The 18,181-nt window shown below is 37.9% G+C and overlaps 1 long non-coding RNA gene across 1 annotated transcript; it reads right to left on the bottom strand.

Annotated features, from left to right (window-relative positions):
• Nucleotides 1-5,330: 5,330 nt before the first annotated feature.
• Nucleotides 5,331-11,187, bottom strand: LOC118986799 (uncharacterized). Its single transcript, XR_005066449.1, has 3 exons — nucleotides 11,177-11,187; nucleotides 6,758-6,760; nucleotides 5,331-5,423 (listed from the first exon to the last, which is right to left on the bottom strand). It is a non-coding gene; the product is annotated as an uncharacterized LOC118986799 (long non-coding RNA).
• Between the last annotated feature and the right edge of the window lie 6,994 nt (nucleotides 11,188-18,181).

Below are 18,181 nucleotides of genomic sequence, written 5' to 3'. Positions count from 1 at the left end.
GCTGCAGACCTGGGTGCAGCCGGTCAGATGGCTCCGCGAGGATCATCTTGACTTTCTTCCCCACCAGCAAGAGCCAAGACAAACCTCACACACTGGAAGTAGCCACCAGCTTCTCAAAAAATCTCAGTTCCTCTCCTAGTCTGTGTATGGTGCTATAACAAAATAGGATAAACTTGGTGGCTTATAGACAACAAACTCTTATTTCTAACAGGAAAGTGGAAGGTGGGAAGTCCGAGATGAAGGCACCTACAGATTCAATGTCTGATGAGAGTTCACTTCCTGGTTCACAGAGAGCCATCTCTCTGGTGTCTATTTTATAAGGGAACTAACAAACCCATTCATGAGGGCCCCTACCTCATGACACAGCCACCTCCCACGAGCCTTGCCTCCAAATACTGTCCCATCGAGCATGAGGGTTTAACACAAGTTCATTGGGGGGGGGGACACAAACATTCAGTCTCTAGCAATCCCATCAACAGGTATCAAGGCAGAGCCCAACACATAATATAAGCCTCCTCTCCCCTAGGGCTTCTACCATCACATTCAAGGGCCAGAAGGGACCTACAACCTGAGACTAAAACCAGCTACTCCGAATTTCCTTGCCTCTGCTAATAAGAAGCTACAGGTCAGCCCCCTCCCAACAGCTAGTGCACATTCTCTGCCTTGAATTCAACCAGGAAATACTTTCATTTAGCCCTGTATTCCTGTTTTAATCAATCGCCCTAAATAAACCCGGGTCCCCTGTTAACCCCCTCTCTCCCGCCTTTACTCCCCATAAGACTCAGCATACCTCTGAACTGCCCGTCTCCCACCTCTGCGACCATGCAGACTGTTTCCTTGCATCATGCCCTCTCAAGTTCACCATCCAAGTGCCAGATTGTATGCTCCACCGTGGCCACAAGCTCTCCCCTCCCTACGCCTCTGCAGTCTCCGCTGGAATCTCAGTCTCGCCCAGGCCACTCCATTTAAAAAACACTTCCTGCAAGCCACTCCCCTACCCCAGCCCTCCTTGTCCGCCTTACTCTGCGCCTCTTTTCACCTGAAGCACTCATCACTCACTATGATTTTGCATAGTGTACTCCTTTACTTCATGTAACGTTTATGGTTGGTCTCCCAGTGCCCCACTCTCCCCTAACCCTGACAGAACAGAAGATCTAAGAGGATGGAGGCATTTGTTGGTTCCTTCGGTGCTACATCCTGAACACAGAGTGGCATCCGGCACATTCTAGGTGCTCCGTATATATGAACTGAATCGTGATATCCAGACTTTCAATCGGAAGTTGATGTCTCAAAGGAGAGTCAAAACAACTTTTCTTTCTGGCTGTGGTGGTGGTGGCCCCACCCTCAGTTTCCTAGGAAGAGGCAGGCCCTGCAGCAGTAAAGCCAATGTGTCCACCACCCTGTGGCCTCATGGTTGCTGGCAGCTTCGATGTTGACCCCTGGACCACTGCTGCGGCTGGAGTTGGCTATGGTTTTGCTCAGTCTTTTCCTTAGTGCCTTCCAGCTTCTTGGAACTGATTCTACAGCTGTCTCGGATCTTGTTGGTGACATAAAATCCTTTTGAATAATTATTTTTCTGCTCCAGTCAGCCAGAAAAAGCTTGTTTCTCTGCTAAGAATAAAAAACACCTAGAATTAGGCTTTTAAAAATGGATAAGAAAATTTCTGAAATATCCTTAGGGTAGAACACCATCACTAAAAGTAAAAGAAAATGTGTTACAAGAGGAGGTGGTCCACCTAATTAACTCAATGAGCACAGATGAGACGACTTGCCCAGAAACTCAGAGCATAAAAAGCCACAAAATGTCAAGACTAAAGTGCTCGTCATGTTTCATTCAACATCACATGGGCAGCTTATTCCTTTACTTCCCTTGGCAGGGCTGGCCCAGAAGACACAGCGGTGAAAAGACATCCCTTTCTAAAAGCCATCACTTGGCCTCCTGCAATACGAAAGGCCATCCCAGGGAGAGCCCCGGCGTGGATCCATATGGTTTGTGAGTCTTTTTCCCTGTGACATTTTTATGAAGGTTATGTATATGTCCCGTTCTTCTTCATTCTCCTGGTGCTAATTGCTGTCTACTGGACCTGGCTACTGTGGACAGAGACCTTATGCTTGCCTGCCGGCGCGGCCCCGCTGCAGTATGCCACATGGCCCTGCTGTCCTCAGATAAGAACCTGCTGCTGTCTGGCCACAACAGCTGGAAATGTTCTGCCTTGAGGAGCTTATCTTGCTGAGACTCGAGCTGAGCTATGACGTGGTCGATGAGCACACGGAATGACCAAGTTCTGTGGAGGCGGCTCATGGCGGCCGCAAGCCTTCCGCGGACGCTTGGGCTTGGTGTTCGGAGTTGATAGTGAGCTCGACCATGAACACTTTTCATGAGGAAAGCATTGTGTGGAAGAAAGCAAGAGGTTCAAGAGCAACACAACCACAGGGTCTATAACGATCAGAATTTCTCTGAGCTTCTCTATTATTTATTTGTTTGCGTATTTATTTATTTATGTATTTCTCTATCGATCCATCCTAGGTTAGGAGCAGAAAGAAATGAAAGAAAATATCCCTTAAGTTTTTTTCTTCCTCCTTTACCTCTTTGTGGTTTATGTAGTGTCTGGGGTCCAAGGATTGCGGTGATTACCAATTGGCTTCTACCTGTGGGCTCTTTCTAGTCCTGTGCCTTTGCCTCCTCCAGGGTGCCCCACAGTAACCAGCATCTAGACTTTTGTGATTATCATTCCCTTGCTTTTTAAAATGATTCATCTGTATGCTTAAATAACAAAGTGCTCAGCTTCTGAGTTTTACACAAATGATATCATACTATGTATGTGCAGTTTTCTGGAACTTCCCTTTTTTTCATTTAACATTACATTTCTATATTTTTCACATGATTTTTCTGAGGTTCATCCATGCTGTTCTGCAGATTAGAGATCAATGACTTTTCCTGATGAACACAAGGTCTTTTTACGACTAGACCGGAGTGCCTTTGTATGTATTCCTGTTGAAATTCAGGTCGTTTCCAGCTTTCTGGACGTCTGAATGGAGCTTCTCTGAACGTTTTTGTGGGTGGCTTCTGGCGCATGTGTACTTCACTTCATCTAGCATAACGACCCTAGAAGGGCTTTGCTGGTTGTTTGCACGCTTCACCTCACATGATAGCACCGAATTGTTTCTCCAGGGCCATTGTTCTACTTTCTGCAGTCTAGGAGTTTCCATTGAGCCACATTCTCTCAACAGCTGGTCTATTTGGTTTCTCAGAAGACTTGCTTTGTGGGGGAGAAATTTTCTGTAATTTGAGAGGATGAGTTAATTAATGCCATTTGGGTTAAAAAAAGATGATCCCAGATATCAGGATCACTCTGTCAAGTGCATCACTTCTGTTTCTTTTAATATGCTTTATTCACATCTGTTCATTCCACCATTGCTTAGGAATGGGACCCGCAACACCCTTCAGAGAAGAAAGTACAAATGACCCAGTCAGAGAGAACACAGGCCCACTTCCTAACATGCCAAACTAGGGTCCCTATTGTGGAAGACGGACAGCATTCTGGGTGCCCTCAACTTTACAGTGGTGATAGAAAAGACATATAGCAGGTAATGTCTGTCCTGCACATCCCCACTGCTCAGGTGTTGTTGGCAGCCCTGTGCCCACCACCCATAAGCATGTTCCTGCCACTTAAACCCCCAGCTTGTTTGGGGGGGAGGGGGGTGTGCAGAACGAGAGATTTGAGGGTATAGGTAGGCTCTGACTCTCTCTTCTTACTGATACTTAAGTCCAGGTGTTACTGTCAAAAACAAGGCATTGACTCACTAACGCTCTGATCTATCCTGCATTAATGAGATAGGGCTACCACTCCCGTCTAGGATACAGAGGTATATTTCACCAGGGCTTTTACATGGTGAGAATTTTAAGCTAGGTGGAAAGGGGGATAAAGCAGAAGGCAATTCAAAAGATAATAACATGACACTTAGTTCACTTAAGTTTGAAGTTAAACCACATCTCATTTTGAGAAAGTTTAGGCAGAGAATCAGATTTCTATAAATGTAATATTTACATAGACCTACATTTGCATATATTTAGTATTTTCCCCAACAAACCTACAAATTCTACCTTTTACCCTCCTCAGAGATTTGGATTCTGTCTCTATAATAAACCTTGAAGTTTTAAAATAAAGTCTGAGGTTTTTCTCTTTCAATTTCAAACATGTCTATATTTGGAAAATCCACATTTGGGGCTGCATTTCTTAGTGATCAGCTGGTTGTTTGTGTTACATAAACACTAATTTGAAGTTTAGTGAGCTATCTGCCTCCAAATTTCTTCTACAGTCCTGGAGAATGCATGATGTATTCAAGGTCACAGTTTGCTCTTGAATATTTGTGCATGCTAATTCACCACACGGGAGTCCTTCCCAAGCAGAGAAGAACTTGCTCAATTGGTGTGTACACTTGGACAAAGATTTTTTTTTAATGGAAATCTTTCTCTATTGGAAAAGTGATGTAGGAAAAATAATGAAATTTACTAGCTAACAAAATTCTGAATTGTAAAAATGCAATACTTTGGCCAAAATATCACTTCCTCTCTTGTCCCTTGTCATAGAAGCATGTATGTGTATAACAAATAAGCTATTTGCCATTGCTTTTTATTCCCTGAAAATTGACTTTTTAATTCACTAGGAACTTTCCAAATTAGCCACAAAAATTTGAAAGATAAACTTCTGACTAGTTTCTGGGGAATAAACACGAGGCCAGTTGGATTTAACTCTAGTGAAATAAGGGTGGTGCAACCCAGAAATGAAATCAGGGCGCTCTGACTAGCCAGTAAGGATGAGTCATGGAATGATATAATCTTGGGTTTGGAGGGATTTTAAAGGTCGTCTAGTGCAGCAACATGATTTAAACTAAAAAGGTTTTTGACTTAGCAACATCAAACCAAAGTCTTTAGTTCACTTTTGAGTACCAATCCAAATTATCCTGGCAAAATCAGATTTGTCTTAACACATTTATTCGAACCTCAAACTTTCAGAGGTTTTCAACATGTAATCTATGGATAGGCCACAAGGGGCAGTCAAGGGCCCTGTGAAATAGAATACAAAATTGTGTGGGATTGTGACATTTCTGCTTTATTCGAATACGGCAAGCATTAATAAATATAACCCCCAAAATTTTTAAACAGCTGATTTTATTTCTCTTAATTTTTTATGCCTTCTGGATTTTAAAAAAGATTTTATTTATTTATCTTTAGAGGGGAAGGCGAGAGGGAGAGAAACATCAATGTACGGTTGCCTTTCTTGCATCCCCTGCTGGGAACTGGCCTGCAGGGAACCTGCCTGCAACCCATGTATGTGCCCTGACTGGGAATTGAACGGCGATCATCTGGTTCGCAGTCCTGTACTCAATCCACTGAGCTATAACGGCCAGGGCCTAAACAGCTGATTTTAAATAATTAAAAATAAATGTATTCGAGGAGTCCAAAGACCCATGATTTTGAGAACATTATTCTTTCTACATTATTACTATCTTTCATTTCTTCCACAAAATAAATACCTCCCATTTTTTGTTGGGACTCGAAAACAAATAATTATAATGCCTGCAGATTAGACTGCCTGCTTGTGTCTCTCCCATTCCCACTGCCACAGAGCAATCACCCTGACACTTTAGTTGTATTATAGAATCAGAAGTGACCCATAGAGATAATTACTTTTACAGGTGTGAACTTAAGGCCCAGGAGGATAAATGAGTTACCTCAGGAACAATATATGTATGTACGGCATAGGTAGAGTCAGTTGCTTTTCATCTGAGCTCAAGACCACCAGACGTCTGACCCAATCACTTGTTCTACTCTCCTGAGCCATAGGTTCCTGCTCTAGACAGCTCATTTCCTCTGCTGTCCCCTGAGCCTACCAGACCCAACCTCACCTCTAGATTAAGGACCCTGGCTAGATAGAGCTGGTCTGTGCTCTTACTCTTTCCATAGCCCAAAGTGGTTCCCACCCTTTAAAATCCCACTTATTTTATATTACGTATTAGAGAAAAATTACATTAACTAAGCCCTAACTTGTACATTTAATACATTATCAAGCAACAATTCTTGCTTGTCTCTCTACCTCAGAATCCCACTTTCTATTCTTAACCACTTCTGCTGTTGTATCTATCTTTCTAAATAATGTACTTTAAAATGGTGATTTTTAATGTTTTGATATCGAAGATTATCTACCAACTGCTTACAATAGTAGGTGAAGTTTTAATTCTTTAACTTCACCACCTGCCACACAGACATTTTTACTCCCCTCGTTCTTTCAATATAATGATATCACAATATTTGGCTAAATCGACATTTAGTATATTAGATTGCATCATATAAATTGATGCTACAAGCATATTATAACTAATGGTTTTATAATTTGTTTTAATTTACATACAGTAAAAATATTTATGTGACTCTTTATTCTTCTCCATTGGGAGATATGTATGTCCTTCCATAAATACCACACTGCCTTTCTTAGTGTGCTTAACACTGCATTTTAAATTTAACAATTCTGAGTTATCTCATTCTTTCCCTCTTTTTCAAAACTGTTTTAGGTATTCTAGTTCTTTTCTTTTCCCAATTGTAGAATCAGAACAGTGGACTATTTTCTCAGTTTCTTTTATCTAGAGAAGAATTTTCGATTGAGAATTCACATACCTACTGCCATTACTATACACACTCACACCTGGGGCTCGCCTGGGTGCAGGGCCAAGCCAGAAAAATGAAGATTCTCTTGACACTCTCCAGCAGTCAAATAGACTGTAGACTAATGAACCAGTACAGATGGATAATTGACTTGGTATGAATTTTTTTAGCAATCAGTCATAATGATAACTTTGACCAGCATGGTTGATTTAAATTGCCACTACAAATATAGTAAACCATACTTATACTATTTACATAATACAAATTAATTATTATTCAATAAAATATTATTATTGATAATAATAATGCAAGAGTTGTTTTGGGGGCAGAAACACCAAAGGAGCACTACAGTTGGACTTCCTATTTCATCTACCACAATTTGGTTTTACCCTGAACGCAGCACTGAATAAGATATCTCACACAACACAAAGTATTTTCCAACAAGAATTTCAAGAGGAATAGCCAAATGCACTAACTCAAATCCGGTTTCATCATTTATCCCCCCCATATTTCTTTGCATTGAACACTAGATTGAATATATTAATCTTTTCTGCTTCTAATGTACATGTTACATTTTTCTTTTATTCTTGTAATTCTGAAGAAGCAATGTTAAATTTTTTGCAAATTAAACCTTTAGATGACCATTTATCAAGCATATATTAGAGGACAGTGTGGTTTTCAGAAATTCCATTTGCTATATGCCGTCTGCGACCTCCGCACAGAGCTTCCATCTGTCATGGGATTAAGCTCTCTGCTGTGTTTAGTTTTTAGGTCTCAAGAACAAGTCAGCCCATATTAAGACACCTAATGATATAGTTTATGAAAAAGACTTCACTGCCCTCTATCAACCTCTCTGTAGACAAGTCCTTCCAATGGGTAACAATCTTTTAAAGAAGATCCCTTGGCAAATCACAAAGTTTCATTAAAAAAAAAAACATGACCCTGTTACTATAATTTAGACTTAATGACACTTGGCACAATGTCAGAATCTCCTAGAATATTCATTTACCTGACATTAGCCCAAAATAGCCAATGTCCCAATCTGTCTATTGATTTGTTTTGGAATCTGTTCAAAAATGAAAAACTAGAGACCACACTAAGTCCTATAAAATGAGAAAAATCTCGCAACATGTATGACCAAGAATTCAACCAACATGTTCCATAAAATACTCTTCCTAGGCATAAGGGAGAGATCATTTATAAAGTAACAAATTGTCTCCTGCATTTTATTTAGGAATATGACTTTAAAATAAATCAAAGTTGCTCAAGGAATCACCTAGCATTGTTTCACTGCCAATATTGTTTGCAGTTTGTTTGAATAAATAGTGACTAATTTTAAAATTCAGATCTTATTTTATCTTACGAAGACTTACCTTGTTGCTTTAGAAACTGAATTTAACACTTCATCAATCATTTTGTTTGGAGAGTCCCGAAAGTGTTCCCATCCTTATTCAAATAGCATGTTATCAACTACTCATTTCAATTTTAATTTTACATCATTTTGCCTCCATTTATAGAAGAAAATTTTAAGCTGTCATTAATTTCTCAAGTGATTGCAATTAGTATCTTAAGTTTTTGATTGCAAATAATTATCTTTCCATAAAGAACCAATGATGTAAGACAAGATGTTAGGAACTCTGAAGTTTAATTTGGATTACTTTACAAATACTTTATAACTCCAAATGCTTATTTTAGGGTGTAATTTCTAATGACCTAAAGAAATTGTCTACCCTTTGATGAATTATAAACCTCAACAAAATTCATGAGATTTTTGCTATTGGAATTTTACCAAAGTTCATCATAACTGAAGTCTAGCCTACCCATCATAAAACAATGTCTGAAGTTTGGATATTGGTAGAAATGGTTAATTTGTGATTTACAGTGACTTGAAGAAGTACATTGAAAGCCTTGGAACATTGTAAAAGCTAAACTAACCAAATTATCCATGATAGTGGGTATTAAATGGCTATTTACAAAGTGACTAATAGATTATCTGAAGGCAAACCTCATGAACACATAGTGTTAGTGGATTTACCTAATAAAATTCAATTCATAGTAAATTAAAATGGCTATTTCTCTTCTTCTAGCCTGAGACCCATCTCTGGCAGTGAAGAATGAAAGAAAGCTGTGATGACAATTGCTCTGGACTTGGACCTCTTAGAGTAGGAATAGATTGATGCCTCTGACATTAGATTCTTCAAATATTTTGTATGGTACCTCACAAGAAATACATTTTGAATTGCAATCCAACACACACACACTAAAAAGAAAATAATTCCTACTATTACCACATGTGACAAATATCTTTTGTTCCACTACAGTTTTTTGTTCGTGTTGATTTCACAACACCTAACAGGTCATAGACTACATTCTGGAAAATACTGTCCTAGACCATATCTGGTATCCATTGACATAGTCAAGAGTTTATCAGAGAAGAATGGAGCAACTCAGACACTAGCAGTAGAGACCTCACACATCTGCTCAGAGTAAGAGGTGACATTGGGCTTAGCTAGTAATAATCTTCTTCCTAGATTCTAAAGATTTAATGAGTGTTTTTAAATTTATCCCTAGCAGGGACATATTCACTATGTCTTAAGGAATCCATTGAAAAGGCTATAAGAAAAAACATGTAAATTTCACAAGACTACAGAATACTAAATCAATATACAAAAAAAATTGTTTTTCATAGAGTAAGGATCAATGAGAAAATGAATAAAAGGTATTACACTTAAAATGATGCCTAAAAATGTGAAATACTTAGGAATAAAGTTAACAAAATATGAACAAGCCTATATAATAAAAACTATTGAAAATTTGAGAGAAAAATTAAAGGTTACTTTACTAAATGGAAATATATACCATTTGCATGGACTGGAATATTCAAAGCTTTAAAGAAATCAATTCTTCTCAAACTAATCTGTATATTTAATTTCCTCAATTATGCTTGTATAAATTTTAAAAACTGATTGTAAAGTCTATATGAATAATAAATTAGCTAGAATAGCCAAAACAATTTTTTTAAAAAAGAAAGAAGTTCAAGTATGTAAACTGCCTGATTTTCAGACTTAATATCCAGTTTTAGTAATCAATAGAGTCTGACAGTGACATAAGGACATTTAAAATAGAGAAATATAGATCAGTGGAACCGAATAGATTCCAGAGAGTGTGTATGTGCATGTACACACATGAAGGGGGACATGTGGTGGTGTTTGTGGGGCCTTTGTGGTGCAGAACACCACTTCTGCAGGTGTCCTGCCAAGTACCACCATTGGTCAACAGGGCTGGCAGTTGGAAGACCTGGACTTGAAGGAGCAAGACTGGAAATAAGCTGGAGCTCAACAACACCTCTGCATCTGTCACTTCATCTAACCACAATAAATCTCAGAGGGTAACTGCCGCTCTTCACTCCAGTCTCCCAAACCTCACACAAATTCCTCATTAGACCAACACTAGCCAACTTAGAAACATACAGGGGAAGGAATCATGGAAATACAGTTCCAATTTGACCAAAGTGACGTATGGCAGACAACATTCATTATGGTAACAAAAGCAAGCAAACAGAAAGGATTTATGAATGACCAAAAATGCACAAGAATTACATGGAGAAGTACTACAGGTCATACAGAACTCAATAAATGAAGAAAAGACACTATATTCATGAATGGTATAACTTAAACCAAGAGTAATAATTAATTAACTTGTCCCCAAATTAATCTATAAATTCTTTACAATCCCAATCAAAATTTGAAATGAATATTTTGAAGAGTCTGGCATATCTATACTAATAATTATGAAAGAATAACTATACAAAAAGTTCTGAGTGAATTTGAGCAAAAATACCAAGTGGTAAAGGGGGAGCACTCAGCCTATGTGATATTAGGATGTATTAGAAAGACATATAATGAATACAATAAGACACCAGCTCAGGAACCAATAGTCAGGGGGGTGGAACAGAAGACGTGCCAACAGGCTCGTGTGTTTGTGAAGCTCTCTGTGTGTTAGAGACTCCACTTCAAATCAGTGAGGAAGAATGGATTGCATCTTTGGGGGCTTGGGAAGTTGGCTTTCCTTTTGGAGGGAAAAACAGGTGGATTTCAATTTTATACCACACTGCAAAAATAAATTCAAGACAGGTTAAAAATCTAACTGTGAAATCTAAACCTATGAAGCTTTAAAAATGGATAGTATCTGTAACCTTGGTACACAGAAAAACATAAGACTCCAAAAACATAGACTCTACATTGGGAAAAAAAGTTATTTATCAAATTCAATGTAAATAAGTTTTTAATTCAGCATGACACACATAATCTATACATCAGTAGAAAACATTAGCAAAAATCTAAAACTAAAAAGGGTTTAATAGATACAAAAGAAAAGAAAACAGCAAGAAATGCAAAAGAAAAATATATAAATTGACAATTCACAGAAGACAAAACATATACATTCAATGTATAGAAATTTTCAACTTACTAGATATCAGAGAAAAATAAATCAAGAGAAAAATGATACTACTTTTTGCCAACAGATTACAAAATTTAGAAATTTGGAAAGACGATATTTCATGAACTGCCTGCTGGTGAGACCCTACATGGGAACAACTTCGGTTGATTTCAGGCCCCAAGAATTCTACTCTGGGTTACATACCTAAAAGAATTGAACACAAATATTTATCAGGTGTTGTTCAGGGGCATCTTAACTGTTCATAACTAAGGAAATTGGATGTGAATATGTTAGATGCATACATAGTACGTGATTTATGCAGCAGTTAGAAAGACCATTACTAAATGTATACATCATATATGGATAGCTATTTTAAAACATTGTCTGGAGCACTGGCTCGTGTGGCTCTGTTGATCAGAGCATCACCCCATGGACCAAAGGGGCACACGGCCAGGGCGCAGTTGTGATCCCTGGTTGGGGAATGTGTGAGAAAGTGACACATCAATGTCTCCCTCTCACACTGATGTTTCTCTCTCTCTTTCTCTCTCTTTTTTCTCTCTCCTTTCCTCTCCCTCCAAAAACAATAAGAAAATGTCCTCAGGTAAGAATAAAAAACTCATGCATACAAAAATAATATGTTTTCTATAAAGATACACATATATATCCAAAGGCATTTTTCATACACAAAATGCCAGTTGTAGAAAAAGGAAAAATAAAACAAAATAACATAGAAACCCACAGGGTGAGAGGCTGCCATGAACTGAGAAATATGTTTGACGCAATTACATACTCCCTGAGAACCAACAGAAAAATAGTAAGTGTTTGTAATTAATGTACTTTTGCTATTTTCCAAGGATACAAAGATGAATAAGTAAAGGTGGTTCTGCAAAGTTGGGGTAGATTTGAGAAGATGAAGAGTCTCCTTCATGGTAAAGGAATTCAGGAAATGTGCAAAAACATTATTTCCTTTTACATAAAACTATCTTCAGGTATTCTGGGGCTGAGATACACCATGCAACTGTAATGGACCCTTGTATTCATACCAGGTATATGGCGAAGGAGAGGCATATAGAATAAAGACCACAGTCCCTGTGTGCAGCAGCATGGGGGCTGGGCAGTGAAAGTGGCCACCAGGTTCAGCACTGTAGAATGACAAATACAATGAGAGCAATGCAGATGACAGCCTAGCTTCATGAGGGGAAAAATAACAGAGGCCCACCATCCTTACCAAGTAGTTAACAATGTGCTCAAGACTATTTGAGAGCCACCTCAAGGCTCCCATTGTAGGTGTAGTGGAATAACTTTTGGAACTTTCTGTACAAACATGTTTATTGCAGTGGGTAGCTTCTGTAGAGTAAAGATAAACCGGTATGACTTTGTGAGTATATGGGTACACTTTTGTACGTAGAGCAAGTTAGCTCTGAGTGAATCTTGACTCCAAGACTTTTTCAATCCTTGAAGAGGAGAGACTGAAAAGGGACTAGGCTGAAATTGGAGCGACCTTGTCTTGGCTGAGAGTTGATAAACCAGCAGAGTGTTGTTCAGGCTCAAACACACCAGACTCGGGGAGGCCTTGGGTGTGAAAACATGTGACTGTTCTGTGAGGGCCATGCACGTTCCAAGGGGAAAGGTGCGATTCCCCTCAAGGGAGATAAAATTCTTGTTTACATCAACCTAAGACTAGGTCAGTACAGGAATGCAAGGCAAGTATGCGACAGGTGTACCTTAGTTCCAAGTGAGAATAAAGCTCTTCTCTGGGACCCAGGGTCATGTGGCCAAGGCTCAGGGTTAGGGTGGGACCCAGTGGCTCACCCTGGTGTAAAGACAGACTGAGAAGTCAGTGGGGTCAAGGACTCTAGAAGAGAGATTAAAAATTTTTTCTACAAGGAACAAAAAAGTAAATATTTTAAGTTTTAATGGCAGTATGGTCTCTATGGTAACTAATCAATTTTGCCATTGTAGTGCAAAAGAAACTATAGACAATATTTAAACAAATGGGCAGGGTTGTTACAATAAAACTTTATTTACAAAAGTAAGCTGCAGGCCAGATTTGGTTCACAGGGCATACTTAGTCAACATTTGCCCTACAATAAGTCTAGAACTTTGAAATAGCGTGAAGTATTTTCTGTTTTAATTTCTTTCTGTGATCATGAACTTCTGGTGAAGTATCAATAGAAGTCACAGCATCATCTTACTTGCAAATAAGTACAAATATTTCATTTAATACAAGTCTACTGGTGGGTAAAATTAGTTCATTTTACCATCTGAAAACATCTTTATTTTGCTTGCATTTATGGAAGATATTTTCATTGGATATAGCATTCTGAGGTTGTCCGTTTATGTTTCAGTGATTTAAAGATGTTTCTCCACTGTCTAATTGAATCGTTTTTTTCCTGTGTGAAGTGTGTCGCTTTGTCCTGGGTAGCTCTATGTTTTCTACTTATCTTTAGTTTTAAGCAGTGTATGATTTGCCCCGGCATGTTTTTTTAATTATCCCTTATGCGCTACACTGAGCTTCTTAAATGTGTAAATTTGGAAAATTTTTCCACCATTAGTTTTTTTATCCTCATGCTTTCTATTTATTCTTTCATAACTTCTATTACACATATTCTAGACCTTTTGATAATATTGCACAAGTTTTTGAGATTTTATATATGGCATTTTATTCTCTCTGTTGTTCACAGTGAATAATTTCTATTGACCTATTTCATAATTCATTAAATCTTTCCTTTGTCATCTCCATTTTTCTTTTATGTTCACTTGCTGACTTTTTTCAAGCATTGCATGTTCAGTTCTACAATTTCCATGTGATTCTTTGTAATATTTTTTATTTATCCACTGAAAATTCCTAACTTTTTGCTAATCATAAACACCTTAAAATAGCTGTTTGAAGTCCTTGCCAAACAAATTTCAACATTGGAGTCACTCAGGGTTGATTTCTATTGATTATCTTTTCTCCTGAGAGTGAGTCACATTTTCCTAGTTTTTTGTATGTTGAATAATTTTTTATTTTATTCTGGCCATTATTAAGGTTCTATTGTAGAGAATCTAGATTGTGCTATAATCTTCTAAAGAAGATGTTCGTTTGTTTGTTTGTTTGTTTGTTTTGGCAAGCAATTAACTTGGTTGAACCCAAACTGCAAAGGACACCCCAAAACCCTATTCAGTTCACCCTTTTATCCTTAGATGACAAGTTTTGAATCTGTCTTATGTATGCATGGTTCAGGGACCAGTAACAGACTGGGGAAGAATTTGTACCCAGAATAAGACTTTTTCTCTGTCTCTCTCCTTTTCAGGACTTCTACCTCACTCACTCACTTTTCCATAGCCACCCTTGGCCTGAACTCTGTCCTCTGATTCCTAAGGCAGGAAAGACTTTTGGCTTTCTGCTGTAATGTGTGTGTGTGTGTGTGTGTGTGTGTGTGTGTGTGTTGAGAACACTTAACAGGATATTAAATTTGTAAGTGTGCACTGCAGTGCTGTTGTAGGCACAATGTTATGTAGCAGATGTCTAAGGACATATTTATCTTGCATAAATGAAACTTAACTCCCTACTTTTTTTCCTCCCTCCGCTTAGTCCCTGGAGACCACAGTTCTACTCACTGCTTCTATGACTTTGATTGCTTTAGATAATTCATGTAAGTGGAATCATGCAGTATTTTTCTTTTGTTACTGACATTTAATTTAGCATAATATTCTCAAGGTTCATCCATGTTATCACATATGACAGAATTTCCCTATTTTTAAGGCTTAATAGTATTCTGTTGTATGTTTAGATCACATTTTCTTTATCCATTCATTTGTTGATGTACTTTACCTTGTGTCTCTATCTTGGCTATTGTGAATACTTCTGCAGCGAACGTAAGAGTTCTAGTACCTCTTCAAGACCCTGATTTCAATTCTTTTGAATGAAAACCCAGAAGTGGTATTACTGAATCATACGATAATTTTATTTTTTTAATTACTATCTTGTTTTTTCTAGCAGTTTCATTATTTTGCACTCCCACAAACAGTGTACAGGGGTCAATTTCTCACATCCACACCAGCACTTGCCTTTTCTTTTTTGATAACAGCCATACTAGTAATAAGTGTGAGGCAGTATCTCCTTGTTCTGATTGACATTTCCCAGTTGGTTAATCATGTTGAATATCTTTTCCTATACTTGTTGGACATTTTCATCCTCTTTGTACATTTTTAATCACATTCTTAGTTTTCCTTGCTATTAAATTATAAGAAGTCTTTATATATTTTGGGAACCAGCACCTTATCAAATACATGGTTTGCAAATATTTTCCCCCATTCAATTGATTGCCTTTTCACTCTATTGTTTTCTATGCTATGAAGAAGCTTTTAAGTTAGTGTACGTATCGACGTTTAGGCCACCAAGTCCACCACTATCTTTTGGTCGGCCTTCAAGATAAAAGCCGTATGAAGTTGGCAACTCACCCCATGCTGCTCCCTTTTCCCTAGTGTCGACTCCCCTCCAGAAGTCACTCATCAGTGTCTTCAGGTTGTTATTCTTACTGTTGAATGTAAGTTGATGAGAATTTACAATTGTTATCTTTGAGAAGATCGGATCCAGTAGGAGATCACTGAGCCGGACTAGGAGTGGAAACCTGACATAATGAATTTAGAGTACTATAAAGAAAAGCCATCTCTCCCACCCCCTCCACCCCACCCCCATGCTTGAGTGTTGATAGCACCAATGGTCACCTGCACAGGACAGTTCTAATCTGAGAAGCTAGGAGGCCATTCCCTTGAAAACTCAGTATCAACTGAAGGCTGCCTGAAAAGGACTCAACTCATTTATGACAACAAACCCAGATGAGATTTGCTCCATTTTTTCCTAAATTGTGCATGCAAAGGAAACGAACTAAATTCTTACAGGTTTGCTGAATTATTTTGTTCATAAAAAACAGGATATATTGAAGCAGTCTCCACTTCACATACATATGAAGGAGATAAAGAGCAAGAAAGTCAATGCCAGTGCAAAGAACTATAAATTTAAAATAAATAGGTAATATGTAAAATTGCCTTTCTAATATTCTAACAATAATACTTGGAAACATCACAGACCTCTAGCAGTTAATATTTACCTGGCTCGTAAACTGAAATTGACATCTCTTTATTCCTGTTAGAAAGGTTTTTATCACACACACAAAATATTAGAATTAGAATCACTCTTTGACCCATAGTCTCCAAATATTGATACATTCAATTAAAGAGGATGAATTTTGATATGCCAAAACTAATTCAATACACAAAGATGTCATAAAAAGTCTACTTATCCTACATGCAAGGAAATAAGGGCTACATTCAGATATGCCAATGTGGCATTCTTTGTCATTAAAACATTGTAAAAATGTAGAAGTATAAAACGTATAATATTAGACATGTTTAGTATGAAGTATAAACACTGAGGCAGAGTGGTTTGAGTATAAAGACCTCAGCTAAGATTTCCTTGAACTTATTACCTTGCAAATCTAAACACGAGTCTAGGACCCTCACTCAGACTGAGGCAGTTTATTATTATAAAGTGGCACAAAGATGTAATGGGGCAAATGGCTGGAACCTCTTCTAACCTCACCAATTTAAAAAATCATTCTGCTGGCTTAGCAGTCAAATCGTAATTCTCAATGATAAAATGTATATAATGATAGGTATTTTTATGAAAATGCTTTGGAAAGTGGGAGGGCAAGTGAAATCATTCTGGAAACAATGAAGGAAAAGCAGAAATCTCCACTCTGTCTTTCCCTCTTTCCCAAACAACTTGAAAAAAGAATAAATGAAAAGTAAATGCATGGCAAAGTGGTGGAGAAAGATGAGGTCTCAAAGAGGCTTGGGTAACCCCTCAGTATTTGACAGTAGTCAGGGAACTAGACTTCCATCCATTGACAAACAAATGCATGTTCTGGTCTAGCCTGAGATCAGTTCTGAAGAGAGAGAACAAAGGCAGCAAGACAAACCTGCAAGAGATTTAAAAAAGAATTAGACAATAAAGTATGTTCATGCCTGACAGCCACGGCCTTTCTGGACAAATCATTTTCTTTAACATATTTCAGAGAAATAAGTCAGATGGAAAAAGTCAACATCCAACTTTCACTGGTATGTGGAATATAAAACTGAAAGTAAGAAGTGAACAAACAGACAAAAACTCATAGACACAGACAACAGTATGGTGGTTACAAGAGGAAAAGGGGGGCAGTTAAAAAAGGGTAAAGGGGGATGACTTTGGGTGGTGACTACACAGTGCAATATACAGGTGATGTATTTATAGAACTGTACACTTGAAACTCATATGTTATTAGTCAATGTCACCGCAATACATTTAATAAAATTTATTTTAAAATACAATTTTTATAACACTATAAAATTTATTCATTGAATGAGTAAGTTTATGCAGAGAGAGCACCTGCTTCATGATATTAACCAGGAGAAGAGGTTAATAGAACAGATCTCTGTCCTCTTAAAGCTTAAATTTCTATGAGAGACACAGGCAAGCAAGCACACAATTTCAATACCGTATGATGCAGTGACAGGAAATTGTTCTGTGCCATAAAGCAGCAATGTCCAACCTTTTTTATCTCATGGCACTCATAAGCTAATCACTAATATTTTACCACACACCAAAAAATATATTTGACATTCACATTGGATGGATATTGTAGTACGGGCTGTTGTTATTATTTATTTTTTTTGACACTCAAAGAGACCAGTGTCTTTGGCTAGTCAGGTATTGCATGTTTTAAGCATTTTTGTGGCACACCGTTTGAAAATCGCTGCCATGGCAGTACATAGAAAGAGCGTTTGGCATAAACTGAAGGGGCAAGTACTCAAGGAACAATTCACCAAAATGACACTTAAAGGAACTATGTTTTAGAAACCCTGGGAAGACTGTAGAAAGCTGGGATGTGAAGAGGAGATGTGAGGATGATTGGGTGAGAAACATGGGTGCAGGTCCCAAGAAATACTCATTAAAGAGGGAGTAGTAGGTGTATTTTCCTCACAGGAGATAGTATGGACTTTTTATGATCCTGCTCACTGTAGTTATAGACAACAGATTGTAGTCTAATGAAT

Source organism: Sturnira hondurensis, unplaced genomic scaffold, assembly GCF_014824575.4.
Source record: "Sturnira hondurensis isolate 20B ecotype Veracruz unplaced genomic scaffold, ASM1482457v3 Scaffold0004474, whole genome shotgun sequence".
Taxonomy (NCBI): Eukaryota; Metazoa; Chordata; class Mammalia; order Chiroptera; family Phyllostomidae; genus Sturnira; species Sturnira hondurensis.
Note: the sequence above shows the minus strand (reverse complement) of the source record. Positions and strands in the feature narration are given on the sequence as shown.